The following is a 17,921-nucleotide window of genomic DNA, read 5'->3' on the forward strand; positions in this document are numbered from 1 at the left end:
ACACAATCCTATCTCGGAGCTCTACGGACAATTCCTTCGACCTCATGGCTTGGTTTTTGCTCTGACATGCACGGTCAACTGTGGGACCATATATAGACAGGTGTAAGCCTTTCCAAATCATGTCCAATCAATTGAATTTGCCACAGGTGGACTCCAATCAAGTTGTAGAATTATCTCAAGGATGATCAATGGAAACAGGATGCACCTGAGTTCAATTTCTAGTCTCATAGCAAAGGATCTGAATACTTTTGTAAATACGCAATTTCTAAAAATCAGTTTTCACTTTGACATTATAGGGTATTGTGTGTAGATTGATGTGGAAAATGTTTTATTTAATCAATTTTGCAATAAGGCTGTAACCTAACAAAATGTGGAAAAAGGGAAGGGGTCTGAATCCTTTCCGAATGCTCCATTCTTGTGTATTTTATTTTATTGCTCTTGTTACTATTTTTGTATTATTATTTTTAAGAATAACTCTGCATCGTTGAGAACTGCTCATTAGCAAGGATTTCACTGAGAAGTTGTATTCGGCGCATGTGACAAATATAATTGGAATTGACATAAGTGGGAGGGCAGGACATTCAATGAGCTGATGACATTATAGTAAATATGGTGAGGATTGAGATGCGCCTACAGATTTGGTCAGGGCGTGTTAGGTAAAATTACGTTTCTATTTCAAAGGTGAGCCTATCTGTGATCTCTAAATTCTGGCTGGTAGGAGATGTATGAGGACATGACCATGAAAGGATTGAATGTATGTGTGTGATGTCCTCGTGAACCCAAACAAGGTGACTTAACTGGGTCACTTGGCTATTCTGGGGTCTCTAGGGCAATGAACAGCATAGCAACGGAGCTTTGGAGATGGCCCCCTCTTTTACTAGTCATCAATCCTGTCTTGTTTTCGTTTACAAATATTTTGCTTCAGAAGGGCATTTGGTATAATCTGAATCCCCTAGTCTATATTATTACTAATATAATTAAATAATCAGGAGACTGATTAAATGACGATGAACCTTTTAAACTCTTTACATTCGTACCCATATACGGGTTGAAAATGGCAGATCTGGGCAATGGCGTGTATTCATGGATGCCAAGGGCTTCCAAAAATATTTGACCAATAAAACATATAAATTATAAAATGTCTCTTTCGTCTCTCTGTGTTTTCATAATTTTCTGTCTATTCTAAAGTGGCTGAATCTCACAGGAGAAATCATCTGAGCGAGGGAAACCGCGCCCCTCTGTCTCAGTATGTGTAGCCATGTATCTGATGCTGTCTGGAACAAAAGAGTATGACATGTTGCCGCAGTAGCATTTGATGGATTGATGCCAGCAAGCATTTGGCCTCCCTTGATAAAAAAAGGTAGAAAGGAATTAGCCAATCAGCGTTGAGCAGAGCTCAACTGTGGGTTGTCCTGGCACAGCAATGGAGGCCAGTTTGGATTTGGCTTCACACCAATCAAATCACATCCTAAACAAAACGTCATCATTGTCCGAAAAACGTGTCAGTTTCTGGTCTACTTGTGTTAATGTCCTGTAGTAGCTAGCTTGCTATTTCGGCCCTTTCCTACGCCATTAATGGAGATGGGGATTTGAACTTGTTTTGACTGAATTATCTATGCAGGCCAATTATTATGACGGTGATTCTGATCTAACCTTAAATTCATATATTTTTCCACTGGCCTGAGACAATTGAAGTTCAATATGTAGCCTAGTAGGCTCACATTAACTAGCTAGCTAACTTAGCTGGTTCATTGTTGCCCATGTGAGGAAGCATTTTATGTTTGAATTGAATGCTAGCAAGCATTTTAGCTAGGTAGCCTATGACAACAAAAACTAAAAGTGTACTGGATGACAGAGCCATAGACCGTTTTGCCAACATGAAAGAGAGAAGGATGGCATTGGCGTTAAACTATTCTACGAGTAGGGTAAGTAAACATTTATTTTTACACACAAACAGAAATCAGTACCATGGACAGCCACTTGATATTTAGCAAGGTTGATTGGACAAAATTATTTTTGGTATCTTTAAGTTTGTTTTCAGTGTATCAAACTAAGCATATATACAGTTGAAGTCGGAAGTTTACATACACTTAGGTTGGAATCATTAAAACTCATTTTTCAACCACTCCACAAATTTCTTGTTACCAAACTATAGGTTTGGCAAGTCGGTTAGGACTTGTTTACAGGCAGATTATTTCACTTACAGTTGAAGTCGGAAGTTTACATACACCTTAGCCAAAGACATTTAAACTCAGTTTTTCACAATTCCTGACATTTAATCATAGTAAAAATTCCCTGTTTTAGGTCAGTTAGGATCAGCACTTTATTTTAAGAATGTGAAATGTCAGAATAATTATAGAGAGAATGATTTATTTAAGCTTTTATTTCTTTCATCACATTCCCAGTGGGTCAGAAGTTTACATACACTCAATTAGAATGTGGTAGCATTACCTTTAAATTGTTTAACTTGGGTCAAACGTGTCGGGTAGCCTTCCACAAACTTCCCACAATAAGTTGGGTGAATTTTGGCCCATTCCTCCTGACAGAGCTGGTGTAACTGAATCAGGTTTGTAGGCCTCCTTGCTCGCACATGCTTTTTCAGTTCTGCCCACACATTTTCTATAGGATTGAGGTCAGGGCTTTATGATGGCCACTCCAATACCTTGACTTTGTTGTCCTTAAGCCATTTTGCCACAACTTTGGAAGTATGCTTGGGGTCATTGTCCATTCGGAAGACCCAATTGCGACCAAGCTTTAACTTCCTGACTGATGTCTTGAGATGTTGCTTCAATATAGCCACATAATTTTCCTTCCTCATGAGGCCATCTATTTTGTGAAGTGCACCAGTCCCTCCTGCAGCAAAGCACCCCCACAGCATGATGCTGTCAACCCCCATCCTTCACGGTTAGGATGGTGTTCTTCGGCTTGCTACCCTAGCTTATGCTAAAAAGCCTCCCGTAAAGGGGCCAGGCTTCATGCAGGCTAAACAGTCTCACAGAAGCACAATGTATGTTGGAAGCTTGTCCATGTTTAATGCTTCCCCCTCTGTTACCACATATTCCACTGTGTTCACAGGGTTCAAGGAGTATATAATTCTCCCGAGGGTGAGAGTGACAAGTTGGGTCACACAAGGGGGCGGCCCTCCCCCATAACTGGCTCATTACTGGGATTCATCGCTGATTCCTGCTTGTAGCTCACTAGTCCCTATGAGGTGTCTAGTGATACAGGTTATGGGCTCTATAGGCGACTAGTTGTTGGTAGCGGAGTCGAGGGAACGAGCAGGGTTGGACACGAACATGCTATTATCCCACACGTAGTCTTTGTGGTTCACATGAGCTGTCTGTCTCCAGCTCAATGCTTTTCATTCCTTGTAATAAGATTCAATTACGACTCGCCCCTGTCTGTTACAACAAAAGGGGTCCGTTTTTCAGAGCTGTCTGTCCCATTCCCAGCTAGGGTACAAGGCACTTTGTCACCAGTTCCTGTGACTGATCGTGACTGATCGGTGGGTAACCTCCACAATAAACATTTTTCCCTGGGTTTATTTTTTATTACGTGCGGTCCAGCGCTGGGTACCAGCCGGTTACCGGAACGCATCTTACCACCTAAACCGAGCAAGGCTTGTCGTGACAACTGCACCCCCAAGTGACACGGCCAATCGGAGTACATCACTGATCACCGGAGCCCGTGTACCCAGTGTAGGCAGGACTTTAGGCAAACCTTGGCACATAATGTTTTTTCAACCGAGTTCCAGTGTACCCAGTGTTGTGTTGTCTCCCGTATGTGAGTTTGATGAAGGGAGTGGTTCTTCCATTTCCACCAATCTCTCCCAGTCCACAAAGTGGCATCACGCCCCTTCAGATGGCACTTCACGGGAGTCGCGCTGCCTGCACCGACCAATGGCCCGCATGTGCAGTGTCACCCTGGATCATGCGAACAGTGATGTCAGGGTACAGGCTACAATTCGACTGTTCCCGAGGCCTCAGTGCCTGTTTAGAGGGAGGAAATATCCTCCCGTCTCCAGAAGCAGGCAATCCGAGTGGTTCCTATGTCAAAGATCCGGGACTGCTGGTACAGCCGGTATTCCTGGTTATGATGGGACGGAACATTGCGTCCCATTCTAGACCTATGTGCCCTCAGCAAAAACCTCAGTCTAAAAACTCGGAATGCTCGAGCTGCCGGCTATTACAGAGATTGGCTGGTGGCGGCGGAGTCGAGGGGGCAAGCAGTGTTACACACATCCATGCTACTGTCCCATATTCAGTCTCTAGGCTTCATAAGAAACCAGAAAAATAGTTGTCTGACTCCCTCTCAGCGCATTCCGTTTCTGGGTCTCAAGCTAGACTCACTCACATATCACGCTTATTTATCCCCACGAAGGGTGTCCATGTTCAGGCTCTGCTTAGCCAAATTTTGGCTGGATCACACAGTGCGTTTTTGCCAAATTCTACTTGGGATGATGGCTTCTGTGACGGAAGTTGTTCCCGTGGGGATATCGTTAATATGGCACTTCCAGCGCTGATTGCTAACAACTCACCTGGATGCATCTCGCAGCCTAAGCCAGTCACTTTGGGTGTCCCTGTCAGGCCTACGGGCCATGGCCCAGTGGTGTGCCCCTCTGCTATTGTCAAGGAGCTCCCATGGGCTGAGTTGTATCCCGCAAGGTGATAATGACAGGTGATCATGACCCGAGAGTGGGGTGCACAGCAAGAAGGCAACTCGATTCGGGGGTATGGACACTGGTGTGGAGCGCACCACATGTCAATTATCCGGAGTATCTGGCGCTTAGGTGCTTCCCCCTGTTTTTGTTGGGCCGGCTTGTGCTGCAATATGTCAGTGGTGGTGTGCATCAACAGATGCGGAGAGACTGTCTCTCTCCATTCTAACCTTGGCTCGCTCCCTATTGCTGGGGAGCAGTGTGCTCATGCTTTCGCTTTGGGAGACGCATGTCCCCAGTTGCCTCAACTCAGGTGCAGATCTTTTATCCAGGTAGGACCCTCTGTCTCAGGAGTGGAGGCTCTCCCAGGTATGGGACATTTTTGGCAGGGCCGACATTTATGTTTCCGCATTGCTAGAAAACATGCCGCCCCCTTTGTGATATTGAATACTTAATATTGTACTCCACGGCAGGGTGAGGGGAGGATCTGGGGTTGTTGGCCAGGTGAAAGTTTGAAAAAGGAATGAATAGTTGTATATATCACATAAAATCAAATTTTATTGATCACATGCACGTATTTAGCACATGTTATTGCGGGTGTAGCGAAATGCTTGAGCTTCTAGCTCCGACAGTGCAGTAATATCTAACAAGTAATATCTAACAATTTCACAACATATAACCAATACACACAAATCTAAGTAAGGAATGAATTAAGAATATATACATATATGGACGAGTGATGTCAGAGCAGTATGGACTAAGATACAGTAGAATAGTATAGAATACAGTATATACATATGAGATGAGTAATGCAAGATATGTAAATATTATTAAAGTGGCAAGTGATTTCTAGTATATGTCTATAGGTAGTAGCCTCTAATATGCTAGTGATTGCTGTTTAACAGTCTGATGGCCTTGCGATAGAAGCTGTTTTTCAGTCTCTCGGTCCCAGCTTTTCCCAGTAAGACTTTTAAGCAGGTCAACATTCACAAGGCCGCAGGGCCAGACGGATTACCAGGACGTGTACTCCGAGCATGTGCTGACCAACTGGCAAGTGTCTTCACTGACATTTTCAACATGTCCCTGACTGAGTCTGTAATACCAACATGTTTCAAGCAGACCACCATAGTCCCCGTGCCCAAGGACTCTAAGATAACCTGCCTAAATGACTACCGACCCGTAGCACTGACGTCTGTAGCCATGAAGTGCTTTGAAAGGCTGGTCATGGCTCACATCAACAGCATTATCCCAGAAACCCTAGACCCACTCCAATTTGCATACCGCCCCAACAGATCCACAGATGATGCAATCTCTATTGCACTCCACACTGCCCTTTCCCACCTGGACAAGAGGAACACCTACGTGAGAATGCTATTCATTGACTACAGCTCAGCATTCAACACCATAGTGCCCTCTAAGCTCATCACTAAGCTAAGGATCCTGGGACTAAACACCTCCCTCTGCAACTGGATCCTGGACTTCCTGACGGGCTGCCCCCAGGTGGTAAGGGTAGGTAACAACACATCTGCCACACTGATCCTCAACACGGGGGGCCCCTCAGGGGTGCGTGCTAAGTCCCCCTCCTGTACTCTCTGTTCACCCATGACTGCATGGCCAGGCACGACTCCAACACCATCATTAAGTTTGCCGACGACACAACAGTGGTAGGCCTGATCACCGACAACGATGAGACAGCCTATAGGGAGGAGGTCAGAGACCTGGCCGTGTGGTGCCAGGACAACAACCTCTCCCTCAACGTGACCAAGACAAAGGAGATGATTGTGGACTACAGGAAAAAAAAGAGGACTGAGCACGCCCCCATTCTCATCGACGGGGCTGTAGTGGAACAGGTTGAGAGCTTCAAGTTCCTTGGTGTCCACATCACCAATGAACTATCATGGTCCAAACACACCAAGACAGTCGTGAAGAGGGCACGACAAAGCCTATTCCCCCTCAGGAGACTGAAAAGATTTGGCATGGGTCCTCAGATCCTCAAAAAATTCTACAGCTGCACCATCGAGAGCATCCTGACTGGTGGCATCACTGCCTGGTATGGCAACTGCTTGGCCTCCGACCGCAAGGCACTACAGAGGGTAGTGCGTATGGCCCAGTACATCACTGGGGCCAAGCTTCCTGCCATCCAGGACCTCTATACCAGGCGGTGTCAGAGGAAGGCCCTCAAAATTGTCAAAGACTCCAGCCACCCTAGTCATAGACTGTTCTCCCTGCTACCGCACGGCAAGCAGTACCGGAGTGCCAAGTCTAGGTCCAAAAGACTTCTCAACAGCTTCTACCCCCAAGCCATAAGACTCCTGAACAGCTAATCATGGCTACCCGGACTATTTGCACTGCCCCCCCCACCCCATCCTTTTTACGCTGCTGCTACTCTGTTAATTATTTATGCATAGTCACTTTAACTCTACCCACATGTACATATTACTTCAACTATCTCAACTAGCCGGTGCCCCCGCACATTGACTCTGCACCGGTACCCCCCTGTATATATAGCCTCCCTACTGTTATTTTATTTTACTTCTGCTCTTTTTTTCTCAACACTTTTTTTGTTGTTGTTTTATTTTTACTTTTTTTGTTAAAAATAAATGCACTGTTGGTTAAGGGCTGTAAGTAAGCATTTCACTGTAATGTCTGCACCTGTTGTATTCGGCGCATGTGACCAATAAAATTTGATTTGATTTGTTTTATGCACCTGTACTGACCTCGCTTCTGGATGATAGCGGGGTGAACAGGCAGTGGCTCGGGTGGTTGATGTCCTTGATGATCTTTTTGGCCTTCCTGTGACATCGGGTGCTGTAAGTGTCCTGGAGGGCGGGTAGTTTGCCCCCGGTAATGCGTTCGGCAGACCGCACTACCCTCTGGATAGCCTTGCGGTTGCGGGCGGTGCAGTTGCCGTACCAGGCGTTGATATAGCCCGACAGGATGCTCTCAATTGTGCATCTGTAAAAATTTGTAAGGGTTTTAGGTGCCAAGCTACATTTCTTTAGCCTCCTGAGGTTGAAGAGGCTCTGTTGCGCCTTCTTCACCACACTGTCTGGTGGGTGGTCAATTTCAGTTTGTCAGTGATGTGTACGCCAAGGAACTTGAAGCTTTCCACCTTCTCCACTGCGGTCCCGTCGATGTGGATAGGGGGGTGCACCCACTGCTGTTTCCTGAAGTCCACGATCATCTCCTTTGTTTTGTTGATGTTGAGTGAGAGGTTATTTTCCTGGCACCACACTCCCAGAGCCCTCACCTCCTCCCTGTAGGCTGTCTCGTCATTGTTGGTAATCAAGCCTACTACTGTTGTGTCGTCTGCAAACTTGATGATTGAGTTGGAGGCGTGCTTGGCCACGCAGTCATGGGTGAACAGGGAGTACAGGAGTGGGCTGAGCATGCACCCATGTGGGGCCCCAGTGTTGAGGATCAGCGAAGTGGAGGTGTTGTTTCCTACCTTCACCACCTGGGGCGGCCCGTCAGGAAGTCCAGGACCCAGTTGCACAGGGCGGGGTTCAGACCCAGGGCCTTGAGCTTAATGATGAGCTTGGAGAGTACTATGGTGTTGAATGCTGAGCTATAGTCAATGAACAGCATTCTTAGATTGGGTGTACTGGGTATTTTATGTGCATGACACTTACCGTACTGTGAGGTCAGATTTGCTGTAGCCCTCATACTGAACTGCTTTCTGCAGAGCGCTCATGTCCAGCTCTGGACTCCCACACACCAGGATCTCCACCTCCTCAGGTCTCAGCAGCTGCACAACCACAACACAAAATCATCACTAAGGTGTGCCTAGGGCTGTTATTGTGATCTTATTACCTCCACACACCAACAGTCTGGTGTCATGACCACAGTCAAATTCCATGTGATGTTGAGTCACAGTAACTAGGCTTTACCAAAACTGTGTTCTGATGCCTTTGATGGTCATTAGTGTCAAGAGTGGAGTGTAGTGGGATGTGGAATCACACGCAGGACACAGAGATATAAATCCAAAGGTCTTTAGTGAAGTCCGTAGAAACACGCCAACAACGGCCACAGGCCACAGGCGAAATAAACGCACACTAAACTGAACAAAGTAAGTGTGCACAAAGTGCAGGACTCTCTAATACCACACGAAATAAAGAGAGAACAAAATACAGCGGACTAAAACTACCACACGACAGTAAAACAATTACACACAACACCTAAACTAACACAAGGAACTAAATAGGGTGCCTAATGAGACTAAACACTAAACAGGTGTGACAAACAGACAAAACCAATCAAACATGAAACATCGAACGGTGGCAGCTAGTACTCCGGAGACGACGACCGCCGAAGCCTGCCCGAACAAGGAGGAGGGGCCGCCTCGGCCGAAACCGTGACAATTAGTAGCTAATGACCGGTACTCAGCGCTCTATTGTCCCTCTAATCACTCTGACATCAATGCAAATGGCATTGAAAATCAAATAACACTTAATGAGAGCCCTGGCATTAAGTTTGAGTGAAATCGGATCACCTGTTGCACAGTGACAGCCAGCTCCTCATAGCTGGTTGATGCATGGAATGAAATAAGTGTTCCTGTTGCTCAACATTTCTATAGGCTATACAATTGCGTGAGAAAACAGAGTTTTGATGGCCTCTATAAAAAATTGGATGATCCCTTCAGCTTTCTATAGGCTAGGCCTACTATATTTATTTATCAACTTACCTAATATTAAGCACAATGCTTCGCTTTACAACCGGAGTATCCTACCTGGCTGGCATGAAAATGAACCGCAGGAAAAGCGTCCTCCATTTGCTATTCAAGCGCATATGGTATTTTTTTTACCCTGCCCCTGCACCGTCAGGTGCATGATAATGGTCCATTCTAAATCAAAACTAATTTCACACATTATTTAGTATATGTAAAGACCAGTGCTAAATTTGTAAATCGGAAGGTGCTGGAACAAAAAGTGAGCTGGAGCGGGGTGACCTGGTGAGCTCTGAGGTACAGAAACGCATGAGAAAATTTTTTACTTTTAAAGGCACTGCATGGTCATTCCGACGTCTGCATTGGCCGTGCATGCAGCATTTACGGTGATACGGCCTCTGCAGTAGTCAGGGCATTCATACTTCTTGCGCTTCATGGAGCAGCGCAGAGCTGTTGAGCAGAGCTGTTGTGAAGGAAGTTGTCAAGGAAGTGAGTTTGTGTTTATACAGGACCTCCCGCCACCACCTACCATCAACCAATCATGTCAATGTGGAGCTATACAGAGCCCTCCGCATTGTTACAAAATTTGGGAGGCACATAGTGATGGGTATATGGATCTCAATTTTGCCTCTGCGTGCCTCCAGAGGCTCTGTAAATGCGTCACACCCTCCATACGGAGTCTCCGACCACATTTTCAAATCAAGTATAAATTGGCTCTTATAATAAAGCATTTTATGCATATCATTGCATTTGTGTAGTGCCATAGAGCAGTAAGGTTGAGGCACTTACAGAAGTTGCACAGATGGGGAAAATGTTTAGTAGCTTAGGATCCCGGAAAAAGCGTACTTTTATAAACGCATGCAATTCTAAGTAATTCTACATGACTGGAGACTGGCAGAATGTTTTTTAATATTACACAAATTATCGAAATGACGGGCTACTTTGACACTGACAAACTGAGAATCTGAGATCAATAAAAACAACCTTGTCTTGAATCCATCAATAGCCTAGGCATGTGGAGACGCACATATTGTAGGCTACAATATGAGGAGGAAATTATAGTCCTAAACATGCTTTACAGTTTCACTGACTCGACCAATAATGTTTAGCTCACTCGCCGGTGATGGCCGACGCGTTCGTGCCAAAAGCCTATATCACTCTTGTTTTACTTTGTAAAACAATATTTGGAAGTTGATCAAATATTTTGGTAGCCTACAGCATACGGATTAGAGTCTTCTCTTTTCAGCAGGAGCCATTTGCTTTGCAACCTGTGTTTTCATTGATTGTATTTAAAATATTGCCAAAGGCCTGTTTTGTCTGCATGCTGTTCACTGACAGATTTGCAGCACGTTCACAACTGTAGGCTATGCCTTGTTACTCAGCATGTGTTATTGGGCTACACACAATCCACAACTAGGCAATATTTTTTAAATAAGCTATTGATCCTCTGCGGCTACATTATAGGCCTTCTCATCAGAGCAGAGAGAGGGAGAGAGATCATATAAAGTGAATCTCATTCTAGTTCTGTGAGAGATACAGGTGCGCTTCTCACACAGCCACGCCATGCCACGTGTTGGTCTCAAACACAGGTTACGATGTTGCACAAACCATAAACCCTGTCTGGCCCAACCCGAATCAACTAGAATATCAGGCTCAGGCTGAAAATCTACTTTTTCACATTACTTTTTTGGGGGGGAGAGGGCAGGAGAATTAACGAAGAGCCAATTCGAATGAACTTTGATCACTTTTATTATAATTTTTACATTTTCATGCCATGAGAGGTACCTGATCTGGCCAAATAGGTTCTGGAACGAAACAGCCCAAAAATGAGAGGTGCTGGATCCTATTCCGGCAGGATCTGGCTCAAATGAAGCACTAGTAAAGTCAAGATTAAATTGAGAATAGTCTGAAAGGTGAGAATATTATTACTTGTGAATGATGCACAGCGCATGCATTTATTTGCGACTTTTTAATATCATAGTAATGTAGCCAGGCCTATATGTTTTGCTAAGGTTTGTATATCAACTGAAGTGGCCAAATAACTCCAAACGTAGCCTATAGGCCCAAGACCCCTGGAACATGGTTGGCCTACATCAGGGTTTCACAAACTCTGTCAAAACGTGCACCCAGGGGGGGCCCCAGGACCGAGTTTGGGAAACCTTGGCCTACAGAGCCTAGTGAAACATGTTCTTTTAAGCCCAGTCATTGCGGAATCGCGTGTGAAAACAGTTTTGACTGGCCACTGTTTAATAAAAGTGGATTCCAGCTCTCTCGTGCTGCTATTTGCATTGCTAAATTCTTAAAGATTAAGCAAATTAATCCGCTTTACAAACAGCGTAGCCTACCTGGCATATTAAAAAAGTAACTGAACATAACCTCAATTCTCTATTTGAGTGCAGGCTATGGATGACATTTTTATTTTTTTGAGGGCCATTGTAAATCAAAAATACACTAAATGACCAAAAGTATGTGGACAACTGCTCGTCGAACATCTCATTCCATAATCATGGGCATTAATATGGAGTTGGTCCCCCCCTTTACTGCTATTAAAGCCTCCACTCTAATGGGAAGGCTTTCCACTACATGTTGGAACATCGCTGCAGGGACTTGCTTCCATTCAGCCACAAGAGCATTAGTGAGGTCAGCCACTGATGTTGGGCGATTAGGCCTGGCTCGCAGTCGGCGGTCCAATTCATCCCAAAGGTGTTCGATGGGGTTGAGGTCAGGGCTCTGTGCAAGCCAGTCAAGTTCTTCCACACCGATCTCGACAAACCATTTCTGTATGGACCTCGCTTTGTGAACGGGGGCATTGTCATGCTGAAACAGGAAAGGGCTTCCCCAAACTGTTGCACAAAGTTGGAAGCACAGAATCGTCTAGAATGTCATTGTATGCTGTAGCATTAAGATTTCCCTTCACTGGAACTAAGGGGCCTGAACCATGAAAAGCAGCCCCAGACCATTATTCCTCCTCCACCAAACTTTACAGCTGGCACTATGCATTGGGGCAGTTAGTGTTTTCCTGGCATCTCCCAAAACCAGATTTGTCTGTCGGACTGCCAAATAGTGAAGCGTGATTCATCACTCCAGAGAACGCGTTTCCACTGTTCCAGAGTTCAATGGCGGCGAGCTTTACACCACTCCAGCCGACACTTGGCATTGCGCATGGTGATCTTAGGGTTGTGTGCAGCTGCTCGGCCATGGAAACCCATTTCATGAAGCTCCCAACGAACAGTTCTTGTGCTGACGTTACTTCCAGAGGCAGCTTGGAACTCGGTAGTGAGTGTTGTAAACGAGGGCAGACGATTTTGAGCTTGTGTGGCCTACCACTTCGCGGCTGAGCTGTTGCGCCTAGATGTTTCCACTTCACAATACCAGCACTTAAAGTTGACCGGGGCAGCTCTAGCAGGGCAGAAATTTTAGGAAGTGACTTGTTGGAAAGGTGGCATCCTATGACGGTGCCACGTTAAAAGTCACTGAGCCCTTCAGTGAGGCCATTCTACTGCCAATATTTGTCTATGGAGATTGCATGGCTGTGTGTTCGATGAAATAGCCGAATCCACGCAGTATATATTTATACTGCATTCGGAAAGTATTCAGACCCCCTTCACTTTTTCCAAATTTTGTTATGTTACAGCCTTAATCTAAAATGGATTAAATGAATAAAAAATCCTCATCAATCTAAACACAATACTCCATAATGACAAAGCAAAAACAGGTTTGTAGAAATGTTTGCACATATTGGCCCACTCACCACAGTACCTGCTGTGTCCAGACATCTATAATATAGCCTGGAAACACAGAATTACACCCAGGCTCATGATACAGTATCTATAAAGTGCAACAGCCCATGAGTGTCACCCCACCACCCCAATATGAGGCTTCCCCGCTGGCCAAGTCTGGGTCGGGGAGAACATAAGCTTTTCTTTGTCTCTGGCAGATCGGTATTCAACAGTAGCCAACTGTGTTAGATTTTTGCTGCAGTAACTAGATGTTAACACATTTGTCCCAGGAGGCCCTGGGACAAATACCCCAGGAGAGGGACCATTGGGAACAGGAGGGGGCTGGTGGGTAGAAGTTTTGTATATATGAGATACACACACACACACACACACACACACACACACACACACACACACACACACACACACACACACACACTCTGATATTAGCTTCTCTCCTACTTTTACTCAGAACTGCATGAGTAGGCCCTACGGTTACACACCTGTATCAGAATTTTCATCTGGATGTTTTCTGACCACAGTGACGTGAATAACTCTTATCGTACTTTACAATGAAAGACCTCCAAGAACCTGGGAGCTGAGCCGACTTTTACCCCACCCCCACAGAATGCCCAGAGAAGTCCTGACTCACCATCATAGTGTGTGATGCACACACATTATGGAAGCCATGATAGAAGGCTGCAAACCGCTTGTAAATTGACTTATTCAGTAGGAAATCAGCGTACAGCTGAACATATTCTGCAGAGAAAGAAAATAATTGAATAAGCCACTCACACCCACAAATAGAGGAGACACATACTCAAACACAAAGAGGAGCATTGTGACATAACGTGTGGAACAGAAAAAGACACACTAACGGGAATTAGGTTTAAGGGAATGGCACGTCTCTGATTTTCAAACAGAAATGTAGTCCTGGAGGGCCGAAGCTTGATTTCATTGTAGAGTGTTTTAAATTGATGACCATGACTAATTGATTCATTGAATAAGCTGTGTTAGAGATGGGATGAATAAAAACAAAGCACATCCTGTGGCCCCTGTATGTCTACCCCTCATATTTTAGCCTACAGTATAGGCCTACTCACCCTTTCTGTTCTGTTTGTTGACTGGGATCTTGTCACCTCCAGGTTTCAGGTTATAGGACTTGACAACGCCAAGCTCCTCTTGGAAAATCTAGATACAATGATACACTCATTATCTTTACAAGAAGAGAGTGGATTTCCTGTGAAAGCTTATATTAGTTTATGGTCAACATTCACTTACGGTAAACATGTGGGCTTAAAAATAGCCTACTGTAATCAGTAACCAGGGGCATAGATAATGTATTTGCTCTGGTGTTGAACTCAGCTGGTGAGTGAAGGATATAGCATATAGGAGCTGTCATATAGAGGGGTAATGGATGATGGTGGGTGTGAACTGAATACGGTTCAGTGAGTATACCTCTGCCTCAGTAAGGGTGAAAGACCCTTCACCCAGTAAAATGGTGAAAGACCCTGAAACCTTGGGTTTCCTTGACTCAGAGGCCAAAATGCACATTTACAAAGATCTTAATCTCAGTCTCATAATATTTCAGAGGTGTGACAACATAACCCATGATAAGTGGTGATAGAATGAAGATAGATTGATAAGAGTGCTGACTGATTTTGACCTCTGACATTCTTAGCTTACTAATGCTGACAAGGCATAGACATTTAAATAAAGACACTCCCAGGCAGACTAAAATCACAATAATGACACATTCATAGTCAGTTGATTTAGTTATTGTTGATCCATGTTTCGGAACATGCATGTTTCGGAAGATTTTTATTCTGTACAGCAGGGTTCTTCAATTCCGGTCCTGGAGGGCCGAAACACTTCTGTTTTTTATTTCTACCTGGTAGTTAATTGCACTCACCTGGTGTCCCAGGTCTGAATTAGCCCCTGATTAGAAGGAGAGGATGAAAAACAGAGGTGTTTCGGCCCTCCAGGACCGGAATTGAAGACCCTGCTGTACAGGCTTGCTTCTTTTCACTATGCCATTTAGGTCCGCATTGTGGATTAACTACAATGTTGTTGATCCATCCTTAGCTTTCTGTAACTAGTTTAAAATCTCCATATATTTACAATTCCCTTATCCAAATGGAATACTCATTTAACTAGTTCTTATTAATAGCTCTTATCAAGTTGTAAATTATAGTGCTTGGAGAAAGGTGTTATTTCTAACTGAAAGTAGATGCTTTTTCCACTTGGAACCGGTATGTTCACTACACCTTATTCATGGTTTCCTCGTGCATAAAGGTGGTGAAATTATTAGGGAATTAAGTCAAGGACAGAATACGGCATATCTGTAGACACCTCTGCCACACCTTCATTTATTCGATCTACACCCCGAATAGCAGGTGAATAGCATGCTATTCTCATGCTTAAGTTCAAGGTCAGAATATGCATAGCGAGAAAAGTGCATAAAAAGGGAATTATGTTCCATTAACACATGCTTAACTCGGGTCTGAATTGGACCCCTGGTGCACTGTTGCCCTTGCACAGGTAATAAATAGGAGCGGAGATGGTCCATACCTGGAAGGTCAGATAGAAGTCTTCCTCCACATTGCCCGCATAGCTGAACAGCTCTCCAAGCCCATGTGCTAGGTCCTGAAATGGAAAATAATGTATGTCACTTTTATTACTTACTGTCAATGGACTGTACACAGGTGATGTATTACTATGTGTGCCTGCATGAATGTGCACATTATGTTAGCAAACTTCTGTTTGAAAACTAATAATCTGTGTCTGGACAAATGTGTATTCAGCAAACCATTCACCATGTAATTACTATGACAATTGCATTTGCAGATGGGACTGTACTGCAAACAATTTTTAACCATCTCCTTGAATCAGCTCAACTGCAAAGTAATTACATAAGGTGAGGGCACAATCTCTGATCGGTCATACAGTGGCATGGCTGTGCCTGCCTGTCATGCCCCAAAGGGAGCCAGGGCAGCATTACTGTGGCACTTAGAGTATGCCAGGCCCGCCACCCTGCTTCACCGAAGCTACAGTGTCATAATGTGTGTGTTTTTTAGGACAGACAGGGGAGAGAACAATCCCCCACTCTTATGTAACTGTGAACAAAGCCCCCCTCCAAAAAAAAAGAGGAGGCAAGCATCTGGCACAGTTTAACAATTAAAACCAGACTCTTATACCAAGAAACACCATGTCAGCAATGGGTGTGTACATTTTAGAATAAAAGACCTGAGAGTTGTTTCACATTGGACAGACTGAATAAAAAGTAGAGGAAAAGTTTAAAATACTGATTAATATAAATTAATTCATATGAGTTTCAGAGGTTGGATCCAGTCCAAAGGAAAATGTTTGGGAGTAAAGACAGAAAAGCTGAACTGTTGGTCCCCCTGCTGGTTAACTGGGGTATTGTGATCCTCACTTTAACCCCCTAAAACCCACGCCGGTCTGCAGTCAAATTTACCTATACTGATGAGGATGCCTATCCTCAGAACGTTTATTACTCTAAATGCTGTGCTTGAGATAAAGCAATCATAGAAGACGCACCGGCATAACCTGATGCAGGTCGCCCAGGGTGGCGGTTGCTATGCCGACAGGAGTTTTCTGGTTACATTACATTTTTACATTTTAGTCAATTTAGCAGACGCTCTTATCCAGAGCGACTTACAGTTAGTGAGTGCATACATTTTTTTTATTTTATATACTGGAATCGAACCCACAACCCTGGCGTTGCAAACGCCATGCTCTACCAACTGAGCTACATCCCTGCCGGCCATTCCCTCCCCTACCCTGGACGACGCTGGGCCAATTGTGCGCCGCCCCATGGGTCTCCCGGTCACGGCCGGCTATGACTGAGCCTGGATTCGAACCAGGATCTCTAGTGGCACAGCTAGCACTGCGATGTGTGGAGTCAAGAGCTTCTTGTAGCAGTATGGAGGGAAGTGGATGTCCAAACCAATGCTGTTGTACACAGCGAGACCCATGAGCTGACACACAGAGTTAAGGACAATACACTGATTCAGAGACAGTTTAGACCATTTTAGGTGATCAGTTTTCACCAAAGCAGGACCAGTGTCTTGTGTCAAAAGCTATTATCCTGAGCCATCTAACAATGCCCAGACAATATGAAATCACTGCACATCACTCAGTGACAATTAATATATTAGTGCAACACAATAACACAGGAAATTTTAACATAACGTACGGTACCAATGCAAATAGTCCTGGTAGCCATGATTAGCTGTTCAGGAGTCTTATGGCTTGGGGGTAGAAGCTGTTAAGAAGCCTTTTGGACCTAGACTTGGCGCTCCGGTACCACTTGCCGTGCGGTAGCAGAGAGAACAGTCTATGACTAGGGTGGCTGGAGTCTTTGACAAATGTTAGGGCCTTCCTCTGACACCGTCGGGTATAGAGGTCCTGGATGGCAGGAAGCTTGGCCCCAGTGATGTACTGGGCTGTATGCAGTACCCTCTGTAGTGCCTTGCGGTCGGAGGCCGAGCAGTTGCCATACCAGACAGTGATGCAACCAATCAGGATGCTCTCGATGGTGCAGCTATATAACTTTTTGAGGAATAGCGGGATTTCTTATAAGCGTCCGGGTTAGAGTCCCGCTCCTTGAAAGCGGCAGCTCTACCCTTTAGCTCAGTGCGGATGTTGCCTGTAATGGCTTCTGGTTAGGGTATGTACGTACGGTCACTGTGGGGATGACATCATCAATGCACTTATTGATGAAGCCAGTGACTGATGTGGTGTACTCCTCAATGCTATCGGAAGAATCCCAAAACATATTCCAGTCTGTGCTAGCAAAACAGTTGTGTAGCTTACCATCTGCGTCATCTGACCACTTCCTTATTAACCGAGTCAC

General features: G+C 44.8%; 1 pseudogene; it reads right to left on the bottom strand.

The window, feature by feature from the left end:
* Window positions 1-8,285: 8,285 nt before the first annotated feature.
* Window positions 8,286-17,921, bottom strand: part of LOC121545708 — a 78,290-nt pseudogene continuing 68,654 nt past the window's right edge.

This window comes from Coregonus clupeaformis, chromosome 1 (assembly GCF_020615455.1).
Source record: "Coregonus clupeaformis isolate EN_2021a chromosome 1, ASM2061545v1, whole genome shotgun sequence".
Classification (NCBI taxonomy): Eukaryota; Metazoa; Chordata; class Actinopteri; order Salmoniformes; family Salmonidae; genus Coregonus; species Coregonus clupeaformis.